Here is a 23,324-nt window from a genome sequence, read left to right as displayed (position 1 = left end):
GAGCATCACACATTAGTGAGTGACTGTCCCTGATATATCTATGGGACAAATCCCTCACCACCACCATCACACACACACATACATACACAGTATATCCAGCTAACACATAGGAGAGCTTAGAGCAAACCTCCACCATATGTGGGTCGGACAGCTTTTCCCTCAACAACACCAACACAGACAAAGAGCTACGGTGACAATGATGAAGGAGCTGTGCACTTAAACACATATATATACACACACACACACACACACACGAACACAGTCAGTTGAATGTCAATGTGGGTGCTGTCAAAACACAGTGTGTGTCTGGAGCGAGTTATTTTAAGGTCTGGGAAGGAGAGCAGATGCGAACATAAATTTTGCTCCCTTATATTTTTTGTTTAAAGGGGTTTTATTGGTGTGAAGTTGGACGGTATTTCCATTTTTTGAGAGGGTGTGTATAGAGGGAAGCAATGGTGAGAAAAAAAAACGTCTTCTCACACACACACCTCTCTCTCCGGTAATTCTTCCACACTTGAAATCCACACACTGAAACTAATGCATGTGCCATGAAGTCGCCTGTACTTGGAAGAGCAAAGAATTATGGGTTTTTTATCATCATCACTGCTCCATTAAAAGACAATTATGTGTCTTAAAAATTCTGTTATTAGGTGAGTTTGTTACCAGGATGCAATTTCATGAGCACTTTGTTCAACTAACAACACAAGCACGTTTTGAAGCTGCAGCTGACGGGCTCCATCACGGACCTTTACAACAAGCAGTAGTCAATGAGTTCAAATACGTGAGCGTGAGCGTCTAATCAGTTTATTCAGTCATATCAGGTTACTTGCTATGCCAACTCTTAATGACTAGCTTTGGTATTCACCCACATGTCTACACCACGGTTATTCATGTGCGAGCGTGTGGCCTCTCACCAACAGAGCATACAAAAGGTCACGTACACGCACGCACGCACGCAAGCACGGTGAGGAGGCAAGGAAAAAAAAAAGGAGAGAAGAAGAAAAAAGGCCCCAGCCACATGTGGTATGATTCTCCAAGTGCACGCATACAATATAGTGAAAACACGGTGAAAGAAAGTGGGCCGCTTTAACAGCAAATTAAACCTATTCATCACTGTTAAGGGCTTTTAATCCTCATGCCTGCTAAAATTAAAAGACCTTGTCATCGCTCTATCCCACTGTCTCTACCCATGTCTTGCATTCTCAGCCTTCCCCTGCAATGCATTTCTCCCCTTTTCTCTCATTCATCTTCACCTTTTTCCCTTCTCTCCTCTCTACCTTTCCATTCTCCCTCCCCTTCCCCTCCAAATTAAATGCCTTTAGCTTGCAGTCGTCAGATAAGTGTGTGTAGCGAGTCGGCAGACACGGAGCGGCGGCGGCGGCAGCATTTCATCTTCCGACCATCACTAAATCACGCTAACTCAATCATCTGCATGGAGTTACACACACATACACACAAGGCGGTGGGTGTGAAAAGCACTGCATCTAGAGAGGTGCTTTACTATGACTGATTTTATCAGCTGTCTTGCAAACGGGAGAAGAAATTGCACCACAACATTATCATATACAATAAGATGAGACTCAAAGATAGAGCTTTCCAATTGAATGCCTTTTTAGTGTCGCCATTCAAATGAGAAAAGACCTCCTCTTACATCGAGGCGCAACAGAAATCACTTATGGGATATCTCAACCGAGACAATATTACACATTTACATCAAAGACTGCTGAAAGGATATTTATGTTAAAGACATAACATGCATACACGTAAAGACTAGATTGCATATTTATATGGCTATGGATGCTTGCATGGAAAAACTTGCAACCTGGAACATGATTCCCACAGTGACACGTTGGCATGTTTGGACCACTGCTAACCCTTCAAGCCACTGACAAAAAGTGAGGGCTCGGCTAACAAGCTGCTGGCCTTATCAGACACAGGAAGGTGGGAAACCAAACAAAGATTGGGAAGAGTGCTAAATGCAATGAGGGGGGACAGATGCTATCATCTGTGGAGTATATATGTGGCTTTGAAGAGAGAAGCGGAGCACATGCAAACACAGGAAGAGATCCACTGGGGAGTAGTTTGTTTTGTGTTGGGAGCGGGGGGGGGGGGGGGGGGGGGGCGTAAGAGAAAGTGTGTGTACATACAAAGTGTGTGAGACAGTCAATCAATTTGCATGTGTAGCAGAATTCTTGCGTGCAGTGAATTCATGAAGGTATGCAATTGTGTGCACAGAGTTAATCTAAATAAGTCACAATAAAAAGGCATCAATTAATACCTTGAAGAAATGAGGAACATAAAAACACTCCTGCTTGTGATGCGACACTATGCAGCGCTGCTTGACCAACCATTTACTGACTAGATCAGCCATTCACTAGGATTATGGCGAACAGGACCTAATCTTCAACTGTAATTACCAAGGTAGGTGTGTGTGTGTGTGTGTGTGTGTGTGTGTGTGTGTGTGTGTGTGTGTGTGTTAGCTGCTGTTTTCTGTAGTGTGTCTTCCTGTGGGAGAGTCAAAGTGATTACATGGCCACTGGTGCCTCTAATAGCATCTTTTAAGGAGAGGGGGGGGGGGGGGGAGTGATTTCCATCTTTCTTGGGAAAAGCCAGAATTATGGCGGAGGAATTCTATGGTGGTTAAGATGTGGGTCTGTTTTGACTGTGCCGTCATGTAAGAGTGTGTGTGGGTGTGTGCAGATGTTTGTAATGGATGTAACACAAGAGGCTAATGGGAGCCAGGCCAAAACCACACCTCAGCGTAATGTGTGCCAAACCATTCCTGGCCACAAATGCCTGCCTCTCCTCTGCCTCTTTCATTTATCTATCTTCTCCTCTGTTCACTTTATTTCACCCCCCCCCCCCCCAAAAAAAAAACATTTGTGCTGTTTCCTCACTTTCAGCTACTTTTCCCTCCCATTGGTTTTTGTTTTGATACTTTATTTCACCCCTTAATTCTCCTCTCTTTCTTTGAGGCCTCACGCCTCATCTTTCTCTTCTGTCTTTCCAAAGCAGAAGCGGTACAATAAAAAAAAAAACTTACTCAGCTCCTAACCACCACGTAAACCCATGATAGAAAAAGAAACACTAAGAGAGAACAGAAAGAGAGAAGTTCACCTAATCATAGTCAAGATGAGCAGAAGAAACCAGCAAACGTCATCATTGTAGAAAAAAGGTTGCTTACAATTGTTTGCTTGGTGGCTTAAACGAGAGGACAAAAGTAATGACAGAACACAAAAATGCACACGCACAAATAATGGCTGGCAATTTTAAAGAACGAGGAATGCAGATGGTTTTAAAATGAGCTTTATAGTGTGGTTTAGAGTGATTTACAACAGTGGTTAGTCGTGTGTGTGTGTGTGTGTGTGTGTGTGTGTGTGTGTGTGTGTGTGTGTGTGTGTGTGTGTGTGTGTGTGTGTGTGTGTGTGTGTGTGTGTGTGTGTGTGTGTGTTCAAACAGAGAGTGGTAGCATTCTAGCATGGTACACTAGTCACAAAGTAGTCTTGAAGTTTAGTGTTCCAGTAAGATGAACGCACCCACTTTCTATTTATTATCTATTTCTTTTCTAGGTCTTCATTTACATCCCTCTAGTGAAAAATGCCAATCACAATTCTGCTCAATCACAATTCTGATGATTTCCAATGGTTACCAATCCAAAGATATTCAATTGACAATTTCATTAAGCAAAGAAAAGCAGTAAAATGTCACATGTAAGATTTTGGTTTGATAAATGATTTAAGACCCAGTGACAGCAGACACATGCTAGTCAGTCAAAATAACTCTCTAAGCCTATTTGTTAGGTACTGTGTCGTTTACGCCGCCATTTTGTCCTCAGGACTGCCTATAATTTTATTCAATACAGCGTTATTGAAGGCCTAGCTCGCTAAATGCAAGCTAACTGTCCAGTTAGCAAGCTCATTAGCTTCTCGTATACAGGTCAATAGTTCACACAGTTTATCCAAAAGAGCTATTCATACCATCAACTGCTACATCATTACAGTCTGCAAACCATTGCCCTTTTATTGGAGCAGTTTATACTCAGATAGAGAAGGATGGAATTAAATGGTTAGGAGCAAAACGGCTAATAACCAACGTCAGATTCCTCCATTGTGCACTCTCACATTCGCTTACCATTCCCTCATAAGGTCAGCACGTCTAGACAGTTTCCTGTGTTGGTGTAGCCGAGCCTCTAAAGGATTAACTCATTAATCCACTATTTATTTCAGCACTATTCTTGATAATTCAAATTCACAACATGTCAGAAGAAATCGTGTTGTGATGGTAGCAATAATAACTTTCCCCACATCCCCATACTCCCTTTCAGTGTTTGTTGCACACTGTATAAGTAGGTCAAAGGTGCAATCTCAGGGAAAAGTATGGGATGTTCAGGATAGCCCTGTATGTGTGTGTGTGTGTGTGTGTGTGTGTGTGTGTGTGTGTGTGTGTGTGTGTGTGTGTGTGTGTGTGTGTGTGTGTGTGTGTGTGTGTGTGTGTGTGTGTGTGTGTGTGTGTGTGTGTGTGTGTGTGTGTGTGTGTGTGTGTGTGTTAGCTGCTGGTTTCTGTAAAAGAGAGGAGGCACATTCCTGCTATGAATGCCCTAATCCTGCCCTTCAATACAACCATCTACTGCTTCACCAACGTTGCGTGTTAGTCAGTGTTGGTGTTTGTTATACCTCCAACAGTCTAGTCTTATCCATTTCCGTTTCTGCTGTTAGTTTAACATGGCTGGACTTTATTTGTGCTTGTCCAGGAGGCAGAACTCTGTTTTTCTTCTGCTGAGAGTTGAGGAGAGATGTACTGATGGGTAAGGTTTATATCATTCACCGAATCTGAACAGGGAGAGAGGGCAGGTAGATTTTTTCAAAACTAAAAATATGCTTAAGTATCTACTGTACATGATTCGGTTTTGTGCGTACACATCTTCACAAAATCAATATCCACGAGGAGTAGTGAGGAGAAGGGGGTTTTGGATTTTGGCCTTTTGTACGCACATATGCACTCAGTAACTAATGTAATGTGTAACGCAGCATTGCGTTTTCACTTCCTTTAGTGGAAGTCGCCCGGTTCAAGCAAAGACAACATTAGTATGGCATGACAAAATACACTGCTTTCGTCCCAAATTGAGACCGCCTATGTTTTCTGCCCAGGTTGCTAACTCTTTTTTTGTGGAGAAGCCAGAGGAAAGTCCCTGGCTTGGGTTTGAGCCTGGTGTGGGGAATCCACCTGAAACTAAGGAGGAGAGAAAAGGGAGTACTGGGAAGGGTGCCACTGACAGGAACACAAATGAGAGTTGGAACAGTGTGCCTTTCACGCCTGCCTTAAACTCTTTCAACGGTTTTTCTTCTACCCCTTCATCTCTGTGTTGTCCATTCAGCATTCTTCTCCTCTTTACATTTTTATATCTCACTCAATCTCTGAGATCAGTTCCCATTTCCCTTCCTGCCGGCTCATCCCACCCTCCTGGTGTGGTGTAATGGTCCATAGGGACGGTCTTGGCTGCTGCGGACCAAATACAACGAGCATGGCTGATTTAAAAGCCAAAAGACTGGGCTGGACAGAGCAAGGGAGAAATTGTGTACGTATGTGTGTGTGTGTGTGTGTGTGTTAGAGAGAGAGAGGGAGAGAGAGAGAGAGAGTGAGTGAGTGAGTGAGAGAGAGAAACAATTAAACAACTGAATAAGAAAGAAATAGTGAGCATAATAAGAGCTAAACACACACTTATAGCTAGCTCTAACCGGAACACATGACAATGCACTAAACACTATCATTTTTAAGCCTCTGTGTGTGTGTGTGTGTGTGTGTGTGTGTGTGTGTGTGTGTGTGTGTGTGTGTGTGTGTGTGTGTGTGTGTGTGTGTGTGTGTGTGTGTGTGTGTGTGTGTGTGTGTGTGTGTGTGTGTGTGTGTGTGTGTGTGTGTGTGTGTGTGTGTGTGTGTGTGTGTGTGTGTGTGTGTGTGTGTGTGTGTGTGACAGAGTAAAGGGACAGCTGTGGTGTATAGATGGTGACATTTAACAGATGTGCCAGCCATGTGTGTAGGCACACCGAGACTTGACCTCGTCCCAGGTGCTATTTAATCCCTTCTAGTCGGGATATTATTCATTGAATTAGGCCACTGGAAAGGAAAAGAGGAAGATACATTTTCAACATTTTTGTTAACCCTTGTCTCCTTTTTTCTGAAATCTTAAAAATACCATCATTGCTCAATATCTGACGCTTCCTTTACTGAATTTTTAGTTTGGATCAGCTAACTCAGCATCTCCAGGCCATTTGTTTGCAAAGCTGCAACTGAACACGACAAAAACAGTCTTGACAATATACCAATATATTGAATGAACAGTGCCTGCCCCTCCCTCTTTACCACCACTGAGGTGCCCTTGAGCAAGGCCCTTAACCCCAACAGCTCCAGTGGAGCTGCTCAGTGGCGAGCAGATAAGACTGTGGTTGTACTGGGCAGCTTCCAGGTGTCAATGTCTTACTGTGTGTAAGTAGACTCTGTCAGTTTCCTATCCTCTATCTGTTCCAGCTACTGTTTAGAACTTGATCTTGATTTCAATCTCACAGCACCTGTTTTATGAAAGCACACCAAAACAGATTGTTGCCGACACAATGTTGTGTTCAACGGTGCACACAAACGTGTAGAAGGAAAGTGGTTTGTTCTGCCTATTTAACACATCTGTAGACCTAGGCAATCCATACAGAAAGGTGGCGATGCTAGTTCGACCATTTAAGAAAGTTAGACCAAAGGTATCCCTTCCTGAGGCATCTGTTTACAGGAAGGGAAACTATTGCGTTTAGCTCGATAACAGTGTAAAAATATGTCTTGTCTCCTGTCCAATGGGCGGAGGTGAATGTACAAAACCAGGAAGCGGACGTTGTCCCACTGCCAATTACTGGAGCTGAGTGATAAACCTCTACATTCTAGTCGATGAAAAGTGAGCATAGGTACAGGGAACCAGATAGTGGGTACAGCTTTCCAACGTCTGGGCCCAGAAGGGAAGACATATCGTTTGCTTCTATATGTGGGCTGAAAGTTTGGTGTGCTGCACTCAAATTGCATCTATTAATACCTCTACTGCTCAACCAGTCCACTTTACACAGTCTTATGTAACTGCAGGGTCACAGATAGAGATGGATGTGTACGGTGTGCACGCGCAAACACACAGGAATTCACCCCATACTTGCCACTCTCTGCTTTTACTGGAGTTGGCATGCAAACAGACACAGAATCACAAACATACACACACATTATCTTACATATATCTTTGTGAGGTCACTTATTGACATAATGCATTCCCTAGCCCCTTGCCCTAAACTAAACCATCACAACTAAATGCCTTACATTCAAACCAAAAGCGATGTAGGCGATGAAAGCATAAAGCTGCCATTCAAAATCAATGTAAATGACGTGACAACAAGCGATGTCGCTTCGGGCGATGAAGCGTGCATCGTGTCTATCGCCTCATCGCGTGTGTCGCTTAAAGTTGTACGCTAAATCACTGACGGCCTGATCTCACTACAACACAATGGCTCTTTTAAGAGCCACACACTTCCTCTGAGAGCTCATTTCTGTTCTTTTTAGAAGCATTCAGATCCCTGTCAGCACTAGGATCTCTTCCATTTAGCACAACAGCAGAGTTGGCTGAGCCAGGGGTTAGCTTGAGTTAGCTAGCCGACCTGGCTGCTACATGCAAAAGACGCGAATGAAGCGACGATCAAAAATGTGACAAATGTGAGCAATCGCCTCCATCGCTTTTGATGTGAATGCACGGTAACCCCAATCCTTACACCCCCCCCTAATTTAAACCTAATTCAGACCTGAAATCTAAAACCAAGTCTTAAGTAAGGACCGACAAAAATGTCCTCATTGATCCTCACAAAGATGGCTGTACACACACACAAACACACACACACACACGCTCACGCACATGCACACGCACACGGCATTCCATAGCAGTGCCTGAGCAGCTGGTACGACCAGGTGGGGGACAGATGCACCGCCTCTGGTTTGGCCTGTAGCCACGGAAACACAATGGGCCTCGGCAAATGGCTATAGTCTCTGGGGAGGAGGTGTGGTTGGGGGGTTGACACCCAAAGCTATCCAGATGATACGGCTCACCCACATTAAACCGCATTCCTGCCAAATTATGACAATTAGAAGCTGTAATCGACGGGCTGTATGTTTCTGTGGGTTCATCCAGGGCTGAGCCAGAATCATACATTAGCTAGAGCAAATTTGGCAACATCCAAATCAACTAAGACATTACCAGGAAGTGACTGTTTGAAAACTTTGTATGATTTTGTGAGTCTTTTGTTTTAAACTGCGTTTGTTTCCCACATGGAGAAATTGAGAGCACTAGACCATAACTATAATATTGTGTTGTAATGTGTTGAAAGAGCTGAGCAGTCCCACAGGCTCAAAGTACAAACAGAGAGAAGGGCAACGCTTTGAAAAAAGGACAGACAGAAAGACACCAAGGAGGGATAAAAGGAGGAATGACAGAGGAGAAAGCTCAAGAAAAGCTGAATGATGGGTGTGAGAACATTTTAAATCAGAGACTTCTGGCTGCCAATTACTAATACATAATGTGTGTGTGTGTGTGTGTGTGTGTGTGTGTGTGTGTGTGTGTGTGTGTGTGTGTGTGTGTGTGTGTGTGTGTGTGTGTGTGTGTGTGTGTGTGTGTGTGTGTGTGTGTGTGTGTGTGTGTGTGCGTGCGTGACTTGTCTGTTTGAGTGAGAAAGAGACAAAAGCATACAGAGAGAGAGAGAGAGAGAGAGAGAGAGAGAGAGAGAGAGAGAGAGAGAGAGAGAGCAGAGTTTGTCTGAAGTGGTGGCCAGCTGGGTCAACTCTCACTCATCTTTGTCATGGAGGGACGACATGGCGGAGGTATGGAGAGAAGGGGAGAATGACGGGAAGATAACAACAGCACATGACAAGGAAGGGAGATGAAGACGCTGACCATTAGTCACTTACTATCAGAAAGAGGGTTGGGACACGATTCGAGTCTAGCCAGAAACAGAAAGGAAGGAAGGAGGACATGAAAGATGAATCTGTGCTCAGCCCTGTTTTTCTTTTCCCCAACCAGCAAACCTTTGTTTCTCATTAGTGTCTTCATGAGTCAACTTCGACTGAGAAAAAAACAAAACAAAACCAGTAGGGACGTACCGATTGTGAAATTCTGGGCCAATACTGATGTTGGAAATGCCATTATGGTCGATCGCCGATTCAGATGTTCTTTTGCAGTTGTCGTTTATTTTGTGTTTGTTGTTATTCATTTCCCCTTTTGTGCCAGTGAATCAAAGAGATCTTCATTATAAAAAATAACTGAATTGTTTTAAAGTCATTAAGCAGAAATTCAATCACATTGATAATGGGCATTTGCACATTATCCACCTTTTGCAATATAAAATAATTGGCTCTAACTAGCAAAATAATCCCTGCATCCGTTCACCCAAACTGAGGCTCCAATCTCCACCGCGCTGTGTCAGCATTGGAGTATGGTCTGGCTGCGCGAGTTAACATTCTGGCTTATTTCTTTAAACCATTCACAATCGCCTTGGGCAGTACTAAGCCTGATAGCGGAGATAGCAAGTCGAGGACAATGCCTGACATCCAGCGTGTTGTCAGGCTTTACACCCTCACTTTACATCCGGTAAGCCAGACTGATCATCACTCAACTGGTGAAAGTCAAAATAAAATACTCCAACACACACAAACACTCAGAGTGACGGCAATGTAGCAGCGTCACTGTATAAGAAATGGCAGAGGCAGCAGGATACTGTGTGCCACCATCAGCATCTAAGGAAATGCTTCTAGTACGATATATGTTTGTTTATGTGTGTGTCCCTGACAAAGCACCCTTTGACACATGTCACTGAGCATTAAATCTCCTCTTCCTCTTCAGTCTGCTTTCTAACCATCTCTCAGTGTGCCCCCCCAAGACACTGCTTAAAATAAAGTTAAAATCAATGCTAGTGAGTTAGAAAAAAGAAAAGAAAAAGAAGTGGAAGCAAGTGAAAATTGTGTTAGAGTTAATGCATGTCACCTCTTTGACATACACACAGAAAATGCTAAACTAATGAGAAGGCTTCCCCTGGACCAAAATTGGCAAGAGGAGAAAAAGAAAAGAAGGTTTCCAGGCAGTCAGATGAGTGCACTGGACTGTCATAATATTGCTTTTTAAAGACGTGCTCTTTATTGTGTTTCTTCTTCGACTGACTGACTGACTGACTGACTGACTGACTGACTGACTGTCTGCTAATCTGTCTGTCTGTCTGTCTTTCAGCTTATCATGCCCTTTCACTTCCTCTGGCCTCTCTCCAACTCCCCCACAGACAGAAACAGGAAGTGTGTGTGAACAGGGGAAGTTGTCAATATACAAAACAGAGGAAATCCTTCGTCCGAGATTGCTCACAACACACACACACACACACACACACGCATGTATTGATCACTCTTTTCAAGCTGTGCTGACTCGACCAAAAGCCATAGAGACATTAAATAACCACTGTCACACAGCCTATGTTGACTCCAAGCAATTTATAATTAGATTAGGTTATAATCAAAGTGAATTAAACTGCCACAATGGCAAACAATCAGTTGTTTACACACAAAAAAATAGCTTCAAAGTAGCTAAAACAGAACCAAGATGACGTACTAAACCCAGCATGGATGGCTATTATTAAGTCTCCCACTCTCCTGCTTCCTGACTCATGTAAACACACACACACACACACTTTTTAGGAAACTACAAAAACACAATTTGCACTAATAGATTCCCTTAAAGGCTAACCACACATTGCTATTAGCTCATTATACACAGAAGGAACCTGCATGCTCACTCTCCACATTCACAAAAAGGCCCATTCGCTTCCCAACAGACCGGATACATGTATGCGCGCGCGCGCGCACACACACACACACACACACACACACAATTAAGCAGCAGCATGGGTGCTCAGCAGGATTTAGAGGACAATTAAAATGCTCAATTAGACTTATATTCTTACTTCCAGAAATGATCATGTTACAGATGGCGTAGCTCGCTCTATGCATTTAAACACACACACACACACACACACACACACACACACACACACACACACACACACACACACACACACACACACACACACACACACACACACACACACACACACACACACACACACACCACACACACACACACACACACACACACACACACACACACACACACACACACACACACACTGCTGGTTTGGTTTCCTCCTGGGAGAAAGCACAGGGGAGATGTGTGTGTGTGTGTGTGTGGGGGGGGGGGGGGGTATCCGATGTAAATATGTCTAATGGTGCTGCGTTTGCCAGGCTGTTGAGTTAAGTGCCTGATGGAAATGTATCCCACATCCTTAAAATGCAATATTGCTGATACTAATATGATACTGCACGTTTTCAAAAGACACTTCACTTCTATAGCTTGAAATGTCTTTGGTTTGCTCGCTCGGTGATTGCAGCTTGAAACAGGGTGTGTTTGTGTTGTTCCACAAATACATTCACAGCCTTGTTTGTTCCCTATCCCCGTCATTTCCTCTCTATGGCCTTAAACTATTTACAATTCTCCCCTCCAAGACGCTGCCCATTCTCTGGCCTTTTCTTCCAAGTTCTCCTCCTTGCCTTTCTTTTCTCTCTCTTCCTCCTCTTTGCGTCATTTCCAGTAAAACAAGTATCACAAACTCATTGTCTTCCTTCCCTGCATCCTCCAAGCTGTCCAATGCCAAGTCTGTTGAGTCAGTCGCTGCATAAATCTACTGGTTGTATGTGTACGCGGGTAAATCGTTCCTGGTCAGGTCACAAACTTTGAAAATACATTTCCATTAAAAAAAAAAAAAAAAGTTACAAGACACACGCTTACACACAAACATGCAAGAGGCAGATAGTCCAACATGTAGGTTTTCCACAACTCATTTGCAGAAAGGGAATGCTTTACTGTCCACACGCACACGCACACGCACACAAGCACACGCACACGCACTCACAAAGAGGGCAATGAATTCAAACAAGCTCAATACAACCCCCGCAACGGAAATGGTCGGAGCCCTGGCTTATGCCAGAAAAACATACCAAGTCCCCGAGTTCATCTAGAGGTAAACTTTATTCCCGCTCACAGGAGGGCATGTGATGTAGTTCTTCAATGAAGAAGGAACTTGGCATCACATGAAAGACTTTTTTCCCCAGCCATTCAAACTGCCAGCTTGTCTGACTGCTGGATTTGGATTGTTTTACTTTTGTTCATTTATTTTTTTGGCAATTGAATGTATTGTAAATACAGTGGCATATTATCAAAGTCATTCAAGTTATGCCATTTATGGAGGATAGAGCTATCTTTCAAAAAACAAAAAAAAAAAAGATGGGAAATCGTATGTTTCTGTGAGTCACCAGCAATATGTAAAAAATCATTTTAGACCTTTTCATGTCATTGTACATCACTTTTTGAACTAAGGTTGTAGAATAAAGACTGTCGGCCTGTCCGTAGGTGAGCTGTGGACCATATGGCCAAACTCTCACCTCTCTTTTTCTCTTTCTTCCTCTCCTTCTGAATCAACTTTGGTGGTCAAATTAACAGCTAGCATGCCTTTCTTGCAGCTAGTTGTTGATGGGGGAGTAAGAAAATCCGGACACACTTGAGTATGGCGATATTAAGTTTTTTGAAAGTGTGTTGATTTTCGTTGGCACCAATCAATGCTTGCTTGTTGGGGGCAAAATTTTGTCAAGGGGACACTAGACAGCAGTGATGTAAATCTTCAACCATTTAACTCTTCCACTCCAACGTATGCATGTGGAGGGGGAGGGGGGTCTCTCTCTCTCTCTCTCTCTCTCTCTCTCTCTCTCTCGGTTAGTGGGTTACAGCAGCATTAAGTCTGCCTTCCGCATGAACGGAGCGATTGTTATCTTCCTGGACAGTACTACTAAAGTTAGCGAAGTTGTGGAGAACAGTGTAGTTTTACTCGACACCTTCACCCCTGTTCTCCCCCTCGTTAGTCCGTCCAGGTAATAATCTCCAATGCTCCGCTGTTTATTAAGAATGAAGTTGTGGCTAAAGAGTTGTCTCGCTATGGCCAGCTGGTCTCCCCGATAAAAATGGTGTCTTTGGGCTGCAAGTCCCCGCAACTGAAGCATGTCGTGTGTCACCGGAGACAGGTGTACATGATACCCAAAGACACAACAAGTGCTCTAAACCTGTCCTTTTCTTTTCTTTTAAAGTAGAGGTGTTTAATTACATGGTCTTCGCTTCGTCGGAGAAGCTAACAGACAGACAGGTAGGAGAACTGCAGTCTTTAGCAGCTTCTACAGGAGATCGAGGGCATTTAGACTCCCTCAACTTAAAAAAATCGGCCATAGCCAACCTACTGGGCGTCTCAGCACAAGGAGCTTGCCCTCCTAGTTTTTCTTTGGGCTGGAGCAGAAAAACGGACAAAGGAAGACCATTCATTCTTTACGCACAGGCGGCAACGCTGAAGTCTCGGACTCTTCTGAGTTTCTACAGAGACTTTTTTAAGAGTGAGTGGACAAATAATCCAGATGTGCACAGCGGCTTCCTCAGTGGTCTCCCTCAGTTCAGTGCTTAACCAAAACTCCCAGCTGGCAGCAGAGATGACTCTGCAGGAGCTTGTCACTGCACTGACCAGCATGCACAATGGCAGAGCTTCGGGGATGCACGGCCTTCCTGTTGACTTTTATAAGTCTCTTTGTTCCATTATAGGACAGGACCTGCTGGAGGTGATAAACCAAAGTCTCCCGACTGGAAGACTTCCTCTGAGCTGGAGGTGGGCCGTCATCACCCTGCTGCCGAAGAAGGGAGACCTGCAGGACCTGAAGAACTATTCTACTACACTGGAAAAGAGGAGGACTCAAATATCTTTGGGGTCTTTCTGGGGGGACGAGACCCATAAAAAGAAAAACTTGGAAAATGTTGTCGTGTAGGTGAAGGGGCGCCTCAACAAGTCGAAATGGCTTTTACCAAAAATGTCATACAGAGGTCGCACCCTGATCCTGAACAACCTGGTCTCGTCCGCCCTGTGGCACCGGCTGTCCTGTGTCGATCCCCCAGTTTCTCTCCAGGCAGAGGTAGAGCGGGTTTTAGTTGATTTCTTTTGGGACAGGATGCACTGGGTCCCACAGAGTGTCCTCTTCCATCCTAAGGAGAAGTGTGGCCAGGGCCTGATCCATCTGGCCAGCAGAGGCGCTGCCTTCATGCTGCAGTTTATCCAAAGGTTACTGACTGGGCCAGAGGACACTCTGTGAGACCTTTATCACGGTGCATCCTGAGACATTTTAACAGCCTGGGTCTTGATTTTAATTTGTTTTTAATGAATGATGGAAAGGTCCTTTCAATATCTCTTCCTGGTTTTTATAAAAGTGATTTTATTGTTTGGAACTTGATTCAAAATGAGAGGCAGCAGCAGGGGGACTCCCTTCACTGGCTGCTGCAGGAGCCCGTCCTGTACAGGTCGTGCGGGATGAATACACTCCCATGCACTCGGGCACATGCAGAACAATTGGTGAGAAGAAGAAGAACTGTGGCACACATACACACAGAGACATATGCAAACACACACACACACCGAGAGTGCTAACTCAGAGCTGAGGTTGAGAAGTCCCTATGGGAAAAGGCACTTTCCGAAACATTTTAGCCACTTTGCATTGCTCCTGGCTCCATCGCGCTCTCTGAAGAGTGGATATGGGAATGAAGAAGAAGTCACATCTTGTGTGTGCGTGCGTGTGCGTGCGAACGCTGGTCAATGTAATGTTTGAGAACAGGAAAAAAAATGTGTTTGTGCATTCAAAAAGCTGCATACTCACTTGTTCAGCCAATCCATCCATCCATCAATCCAGGCATTCACTCATTTAATCATTTATTTATTCCAAAACTGTTTCGCTGAAGGGTGAAAGTCAAGTCTCCTCCATGATAAATGTTACACACATATTAACACTGGTGGACTTAACAGACTTAACTGTATGTGAATCATACAGCCATAAACACGCATGCAAACACACAATTTGGTGAACACCCAAGGTTTCATAAACATCAGGACATGCCCCTTGTGGCTTTTACCAGTCTACTGAGGACTCTCCGCACGCACGCACACACACGCGCACACACACACACACACACACACACACACACACACACACACACACACACACACACACACACACACACACACACACACACACACACACACACACACACACACACACACACACACACACACACACACACACACACACACACACACACACACACACACACACACACACACACACACACACACACACACACTGGGCGAGAGTGATGCAGGACCAATGCATTAGAGAGATGATGCAATGAGAAAAGTCAGAGCTGTGAGCAATCACTCTGATTAAGTGTGTGTGTGTGTGTTTGTGTGTGTGTGTGTGTGTGTGTGTGTGTGTGTGTGTGTGTGTGTGTGTGTGTGTGTGTGTGTGTGTGTGTGTGTGTGTGTGTGTGTGTGTGTGTGTGTGCGTGTGTGTGCGTGTGTGTGTGTGCGCGTGTGCCTCTCCTCTCATCTCCTTCTCTACCACTCGAACGCTCCTCTGTGATCCCTCACTCTGTTTTTCAGGGTTTGACATTATTTCATCTGGTTAGGTACACGTGTAAATGCAAGTGGGATAAAAAAAATACAACACTGCTGTCAATTCATCAGCTGACCCGGGGAGGGGGGATGGCTAGGTGGATAGAGGAATGGATGATGAGAGTGCCTAAGTGGTAAGTATATAATATATAAGCTAAATGATAAGAAATGTCAAAAACATTTTGAGATATACTTCATATATATAAACCGAGCTGGATTTGAAGATATGATTGAGTATTGGTTGAAATCTACCATTTTGATGCTTGCCAGATAGAATTTTTCTATTGTTTAAGCATTGTGTGGACACAAAACGTTCAACATTTTCAACAAACATTTTCTAATTAATCTGCATTAGTGCGGACAATATGCCTCACCTGATCCTCACTTTCTGCTCCTGGAGGTCACTAACAATTGCAATCCTACCACTTTATCAGAGGGTCCAATCAAAGCTAATTTCCCTTAAAGCCTGCCTCTTAACTCTAATCACCTAGGGACAAACAATAGCCAGGAGCTCCTGAGAGCCACCTTCTTCCAGATGGACTGACATCGATTGCTTTCCACTAACTTCTTGATTTTCAGTTATGGAAATGTGAAAAGAATATATTTTAGGGATGGGCACCAGTAGTTAATTCCAAGATCGAGGGATCGCATCAATTCCTCGAGGGCCAATCAAGTACTTGTTTTTCCATATCTATTTTTAGAACCCAACGCATCTTCCTTCAGGAATAATGATGCACAGCAATACAGCCTACCAAATACCTTATTCTTATTTTCAATTAAAACAGTCACAGTTCAAATCATTGTTTCCTTACAAAAACAAGTGTCAATGATCATCCTGCTGTGGAGAACATGCGCTCAGCTGACACAGGGGTGGCAGGTATCAACAGGTGCTGCTTTGCCAGAACGCTCAGTTTTTTGTCCCAGTGCCTGCTGGGACTTCCACCACTCCAGTGGGTTTTTACGATGACGAATGCATGGCTCACTGAAACAAGCTTCTAGCTTGTTGTCATCCATATTTTTGAAGTAGTCCTCCCCGAAGAGGGTGTCCAGTGCCTCGACGTTGCGACCCTGAGTGCCACTGCTTTCCCCCTCTCTATTACCTGGGCCTTGCATAGTAAACTCGTCATTTAGGTCACACAAATTATCTCTGCTGGTGAGGTGAAGAGCCGGTTCCAAAAAAAGGTCTTTGTGTCTCAGGTCAGCGCAGAAGCAAGAGTTATGCGCGCGCACACAAAAAAACTTGAGTGCCATTGTTTACCAATCGAGTTAATTTTTGAAACAAAGACTACTTGAAGCTCGAGATCACTCACACCCACCGCTAATATCTGTACAAAGAGTTTAGGAGTTTGATACCGACCTATATGAAGTTTGATTTCTGTTAACAGTGTATACAGTATACGGTCAGTATTATATTTGAATCACTGCAGTAACATGAAACATTTACATTGCCTAGTACCGAAAGGTGTGTATTTCTGTGTATTTCCTCATTTCATGAGGAAATTCTGTCAAGGATATGTGTAATAAATGGTATTATGTTGTGACCCACAGCACTGATGTTTAATACTATTGTAAGGTCACTGACACACAGACCGTGTGGCAGAAGTCTCAGAAAAAAAGGTGAGTAGGATACAACTGCAGCTGTGCCAGTTACTGCACATGAACCTTATCTGGCTGCTTCTCTCTGTCTCTCTAACACTACATTCCCAGCGGCAGTCTTGACCCTCTTGCCTTCTCTTCACTCCAATGCGTCACTAAATGCAGCCATTTTGGCTCCCGTAGGGCCCCGTGATAGAGCTTTGGTCGCCTCCTGGCCACATTCATACCACTGGGCCTGTAATGAAACTATGGATTTTCCATCCGAGTCCTGACACTAACTGCCTGTTTGTCGTGCATCCGGCGTCTGTGGTGCAATTCTGTACTGTATATCTAGAGAGGAGAGGAGAGAAAAGATTCCCCCTGCAACGCCATTACTGTAATTCTTTTCTTGCATTTTTCTGTCGATGGAAATGGTTGTCAGCTAAATAGAATTAACCCACTGCTGTATTGCTTTAGAGCCAAGAAATGTGAAGACAGCATTTGAGTGATAGTAAAGGAGGGGGAAAAAAATCTCACTTTAGGAAAGATTGTACTATTCTTATATCTAACATCATACCCACTATTTATGAACTTTTTAATACTAATCAAGGGAACATTTACATCATCTACATAAAGTTTTTGTCAAGGCAAAAATCCATTGAGTGGTTGTAAGCAGATACAATATCAAAGCAGAAAAGAGTGTATAGTGAATCCTGTTGTGCATGGTTGAGCATGTCCTCAAAAACACAGAGCTCATCTGCAAGTGCGCAAACATGAAGACAGAATGAACATGCCGAGGGAGTTAATGAGCGAGTGTGCTGTCTCTGCAGTTTCATCTCTCACATTTCTGTCTCTTGCGCTCCCTTGCTCTGCCCAAACACACGTAACCGTGCACACACACACACAGGGTAAACATGACCTACAAGCCCACTTATTTCCAACCCCAGTTGAAACTGCATTCCCAGAACTGTGTTGCTCCTGCTGTATGCAGCGCTTACATTCAGAAATCTTGCAGCAACCAAGTTTCAATGTTGTGGCTGTGTTCAAAACCCCTGCCTGCACCACAAACATCAATTTCTCTCTCTCTCTCTCTCTCTCTCTCTCTCTCTCTCTCTCTCTCTCTCTCTCTCTCTCTCTCTCTCTCTCTCTCTCTCTCTCTCTCTCTCTCTCTCTCTCTCTCTCTCTCTCTCTCTCTCTCTCTCTCTCTCTCTCTCTCTCTCTCTCTCTCTCTCTCTCTCTCTCTCTCTCTCTCTCTCTCTCTCTCTCTCTCTCTCTCTCTCTCTCTCTCTCTCTCTCTCTCTCTCTCTTTCTCTCTCTCTCCGCCGTGACTACTGTTGCCATGGCAACCAAGGAGCAGGCCCGCCACTGGGGGATTTGGAGACAACTTGTAGTAAAGACCCCTATGTTATTGGAGCCGTATTATTGGGTGTGTGCTTGTGTGTGCTCGGGTGTGACTGTTTATTGTTGTGTACTCAAACCCCTTTGATATCTTCTGCACTGTAATAAAAAAGGTCTCTCACGGGGGCAGTCGGAAGCCATACCCTCACCACAGCACGGGAGGACAAATACAATTTAGAGGGAACAATGAAAGCCAAAGGTATACTCATATTTAACGTCAGACCCGTCATTGATTTAACTACAAGGGAATACAATGGCGGGGCAATTGAGAGATAGAAAGCGCAGAAAGCAAAAGGGAAAAGAAGAGTGAGGCAAGCTGAGGGAGAAGTCCCACGCACTCATCACTTTCTCCCCCTCCTTTTCTTATACACACCCTCTGTGGTGGCCCTATCCATTCCAAGGTTATCAGTAATCCAATAGGTTTCCCTGGATGCAGGCAGATTTCCAGAGACACAGCCAATATCCTGAAAGCAGAAACATCCGGCAGGAATTCCTACCAAGTGACACAGCGTTCCCTCTCTTCCTTTCTTTCTCTTTGACAGGATGAAGGGGTTGCTTCCGACCTTGGCTATTTCTTTCATCTTTTCAGCCCATTTCTCTTTTGTCTCTGACATTTTCATGTTGCAAATTCAAGCTTCAGTGTGTAGTCAGACTTGTCAGACATGAAAACTGGCGGTAGGGCGTGATGGCTCCCACACTGACTGACCGACAACCAGGTCTAACAAATACTCTAACTGCCACACTACACAAACTTTCAACTGTATAGGCTCAAATCATGTAAACACACACACACACACACACACACACACACACACACGCACACACGCACACACACGCACGCGCACACGCGCACACACACACACACACACACACACACACACGCACACACGCACACGCACACGCACACACACGCGCACACACACACACTAGGGTTTAAGTGAGAGGGTCTGGTGTTATTTCTGGGCCAATAGTTCCTTACCAGTGACCCATAAATAGACAGCACAAGGCTCTTATGGATGAAACACATAGCTGGGAGTCCTTAAGCTGAAGCTTGAAGCAAATACAGGCTGAAGATGCAAGGTTAGCATCAAACAGGAGGGTTACTTGGACTTGAACTGAGCTCTTCACTAATGACAAATAATTCAATCTCCACAGAAATCCATTGAAATCCACTGAAGATTATTTTTAGCTGGCTTACATTGCAAGAAAGAGGTCTATATAGTATTTAGCATGGTGCTTTGACTGTGGTAGGAATGACCACTGTAATGTATGCTGTCCATGCAAACACTATCTACTGCTGCAGCTCCTGCAGATTTGTATGTATGTGTACATGTTCACATGTTTCCTTCATGTTTTCCTATGGAGTGTGCCTGTGTGCTTGCATCTGTTAATGATGTTTGTGTGTAAATGTGTGTGTGTATGCACCCTCTCTCTGGGGACCCTGTTTGTGGTGCTTTAATTAGCTTAATCCACCAGCAACACATGGTAAGCGGAGTGGAAAAGAAGAGGGGTGTGAGGGTGGTTGCAGGGATATGTGGCAGAGAGGGAAGGGTAGACAGAGGAGAATATCTCCGTCACACACACACACACACACACACACACACACACACACACACACACACACACACACACACACACACACACACACACACACACACACACACACACACACACACACACACACACACACAAACACACAAACAAACACACAAACACACACACACACACACACACACCTCCATCTTGGCAGTGTCAGTAGCTGGCCAGGCCATTGTAAAACCCACAGGGAAAACTGTCACAGAAATGGCCACATGTGCTGGCGGAGGCAAAGTGAACCATTTCCAGGGAGACGCTGCATTCAAGCAGTAGCCAATCTAAATTACCAATTAAATACAGTAGTGAGGGCTTAATTGGTGTTAGCCAATTTAGAAGGGTACTGTGCAATTAAGGATATAGAGAAGGTATGGAGGAGACTGTGGGGAGTGTCTGTGTACCTTGGCGTTCTAATTCAGCAACCCAAAGCGGTATTTGTGGCCACGACCATGTTATGGGAGAGACGGTGTGGGGAAAAGAAGGCGGGTGGGTGTAAAGTAGGTACAGTAGGGGAAGTGAGAATAAGAGGGGAGGAGAAAGAGAAAGACTGAGTTGGGAGAGAGTGGATGGGTAGCAAGGGAGGGAGTGAAAAAGAGGAATGGCTAAGGGAGGGAAAGAAAGAAAATGCACAAACAAATGCTAGCCTAGGGAATAGATGCAATCAACTCAGTCAGTCAGCTAATGACTAATTCCATGGAGAAAAGAGAGGAGCAGAAAGAGAGTAGCAGGGTTGTGAGTAAATCAAAGAGAGAAAAACAGAGGGGCTGGGTGAAAGAGAATAGAGCTGAATGGGGAACAAGAGACAGACAGGGAGAAGAGAGATAGATGCATACATGACTAATTAAAGCCTCCATCAGTTTGAAACATCTCAACCAAAGGAAAGGATGGATAAATATTTTACCATGAAGAGGAGACGATGAGTTCTCTCTCTGTGTCGGGGAGAGGAGAAGGAGGAATGTAGGGAAATAAAAAATAAAGGTGGTGAAAAAGAAATAAGCAAGACAGTGAATAACACTCAGTGCTCAGTGAGCCTCCTCTTAAATGCCTAATTATTCATTTTTAAGGGCTTAGCAGATGGAAATGCTAAAGCCACAAGGTCAGCTGCACCAATAATGGAGCCATTAGCCGTTTCTTTGCTAGCTCCACTTACGCTAAAACCAAGAACCTAAGCCATTGCTGGAACAACTTACTCCTCTTAATTAGCACTAAATTAATTCTCAACTTAATAATTAGAGTGGACTTACTGCCCTGCACACAAAGAACTAATAACAAACGAGCCAAAGAATCTGAAGTGAGTTCACTTTAGCCAACTGTTATGCTACAAGATTAGCCAGAGGGTATTAGACTGACATGGGGGAGTTGGCTTTCCGCTTGGCTATCACCAACTCTCATGCTAACAGGATTAGCCACAGGGTCAGTGCAATATGGCTAGCAGTGGTCAGGAGGCAAGCAGGCTAAAGACGGGCAGGCTGGGGGCAAGTCACCAAGCCAGCTAACATTGTGAAAAGGCTCCAGGCACAAGCTTTTCCCTTGGGGGGATGTAGGGCGAGGGTGTAATTAGTTAGACGGCGGGAGACGCCACCACGCTGTGTGAGAAGGATGAAAAAAGGGAGCTGTTGCATTGGGAGTTGTATGTATGTGTCTATCAAGGGTGTGTTTATGTGTGTGTGTGGTTGTGTGTGTGTGTGTGTGTGTGTGTGTGTGTGTGTGTGTGTGTGTGTGTGTGTGTGTGTGTGTGTGTGTGTGTGTGTGTGTGTGTGTGTGTGTGTGTGTGTGTGTGTGTGTGTGTGTGTGTGTGTGTGTGTGTGTGTGTGTGAGTGAGTGAGTGTGTATGTGTTTGTGGGTGAGTGAGTGAGTGAGTGTGTGAGAGAGAGAGAGAGAGAGAGAGAGAGAGAGAGAGAGAGAGAAAGAGAGAGAGAGACAGAGAGAGAGAGAGAGAGAGAGAGAGAGAGAGAGAGATTAAATTGAACCCAGCTCAAACATCGTGGCCTTGAAATGCTCCCAAAGCATATGATAGCCATGTGAGGACACACTTGTAAGCAACAAACAAAACATTTATCCCCTTAATCGCATTCTCTGTTAACTAATAATGCACTGTATGCAAATGTTTGTGGGTGAAATGTGTATTTGCTTATATACACACAAACGTTAATCATCTTAACGTCACTAAATCAGAGGAACTAATCAAAAACAATCTATTAAAAATCTATTAGCTTAGCAAATGGTAATCTGATAAGCCCACTACAGTCGCTTCCCATAGGAGATTGTGCGTGTGTATCAAGTGCTATCTGCATTCTTCACAGTAGATTAGCTAATTTAATAGTAGCTCACATATTTACACTGATCATTCGGTATAATGAAGATGAAGAAGCTTCTTGCATCCTGTTTTACATAGATTTAAGGGAACAATAGTGATGTACCTTGTTTCATTAAAAGTCCCACTTCTATGCAAGTGTATGCAAATATCTCTCAGTAATCAGATGATCATTCTTGCCGCTTTGTGGCTAAAGGGTTATGTAGCTTCCATGTATGGCTGTAAAGGGATCGTGGAGAGTTGTACAACCATTTTAAGACAGTCCTTTCTAAGCCAAGGCATATACTGTGGGCAGCCGGGCTTAATTGCAAGGAAATTAGTGTGTGAGACGTTGTGCGAGTGTGTGTGCCTGTATGTAAGATACATCCACTGTGAGCCAAAGGTAATCTATGCCCGCTGTGCCACTCATGCCTTACCACTTGGATGCTGTGTCACCATCAAACGTTGCCCTAATTTGTGTCCAAGTTAGTATATACCTGCATGAATGTGCTCATTTTGGCTTGTTATATGACATCCCTTCTGGTGTCAGTGTGTGTGTGTGTGTGTGTGTGTGTGTGTGTGTGTGTGTGTGTGTGTGTGTGTGTGTGTGTGTGTGTGTGTGTGTGTGTGTGTGTGTGTGTGTGTGTGTGTGTGTGTGTGTGTGTGTGTGTGTGTGTGTGTGTGTGTGTGCCCATGGAGCCTTGGCAATGCATCATCCACCAGGTATGCTGTTGGCAGAATCCGTTGGTATGCACAAAGCTATGCATGTCCACCCCAATGAAAATTTGCTGTGTGATCTTTGGCTGATAAGAAATAAACTTAAAGACAGTAACTTTTCC

The 23,324-nt window shown here is 44.2% G+C and overlaps 1 protein-coding gene across 1 annotated transcript in view; it reads right to left on the bottom strand.

Moving 5' to 3' along the window:
* Positions 1-23,324, bottom strand: part of plxna1b (plexin A1b) — a 197,687-nt gene that overhangs the window by 113,735 nt on the left and 60,628 nt on the right.

The sequence above is a fragment of the Echiichthys vipera genome, assembly GCF_963691815.1.
Source record: "Echiichthys vipera genome assembly, chromosome: X".
Lineage (NCBI taxonomy): Eukaryota > Metazoa > Chordata > Actinopteri > Perciformes > Trachinidae > Echiichthys > Echiichthys vipera.
Note: the sequence above shows the minus strand (reverse complement) of the source record. Positions and strands in the feature narration are given on the sequence as shown.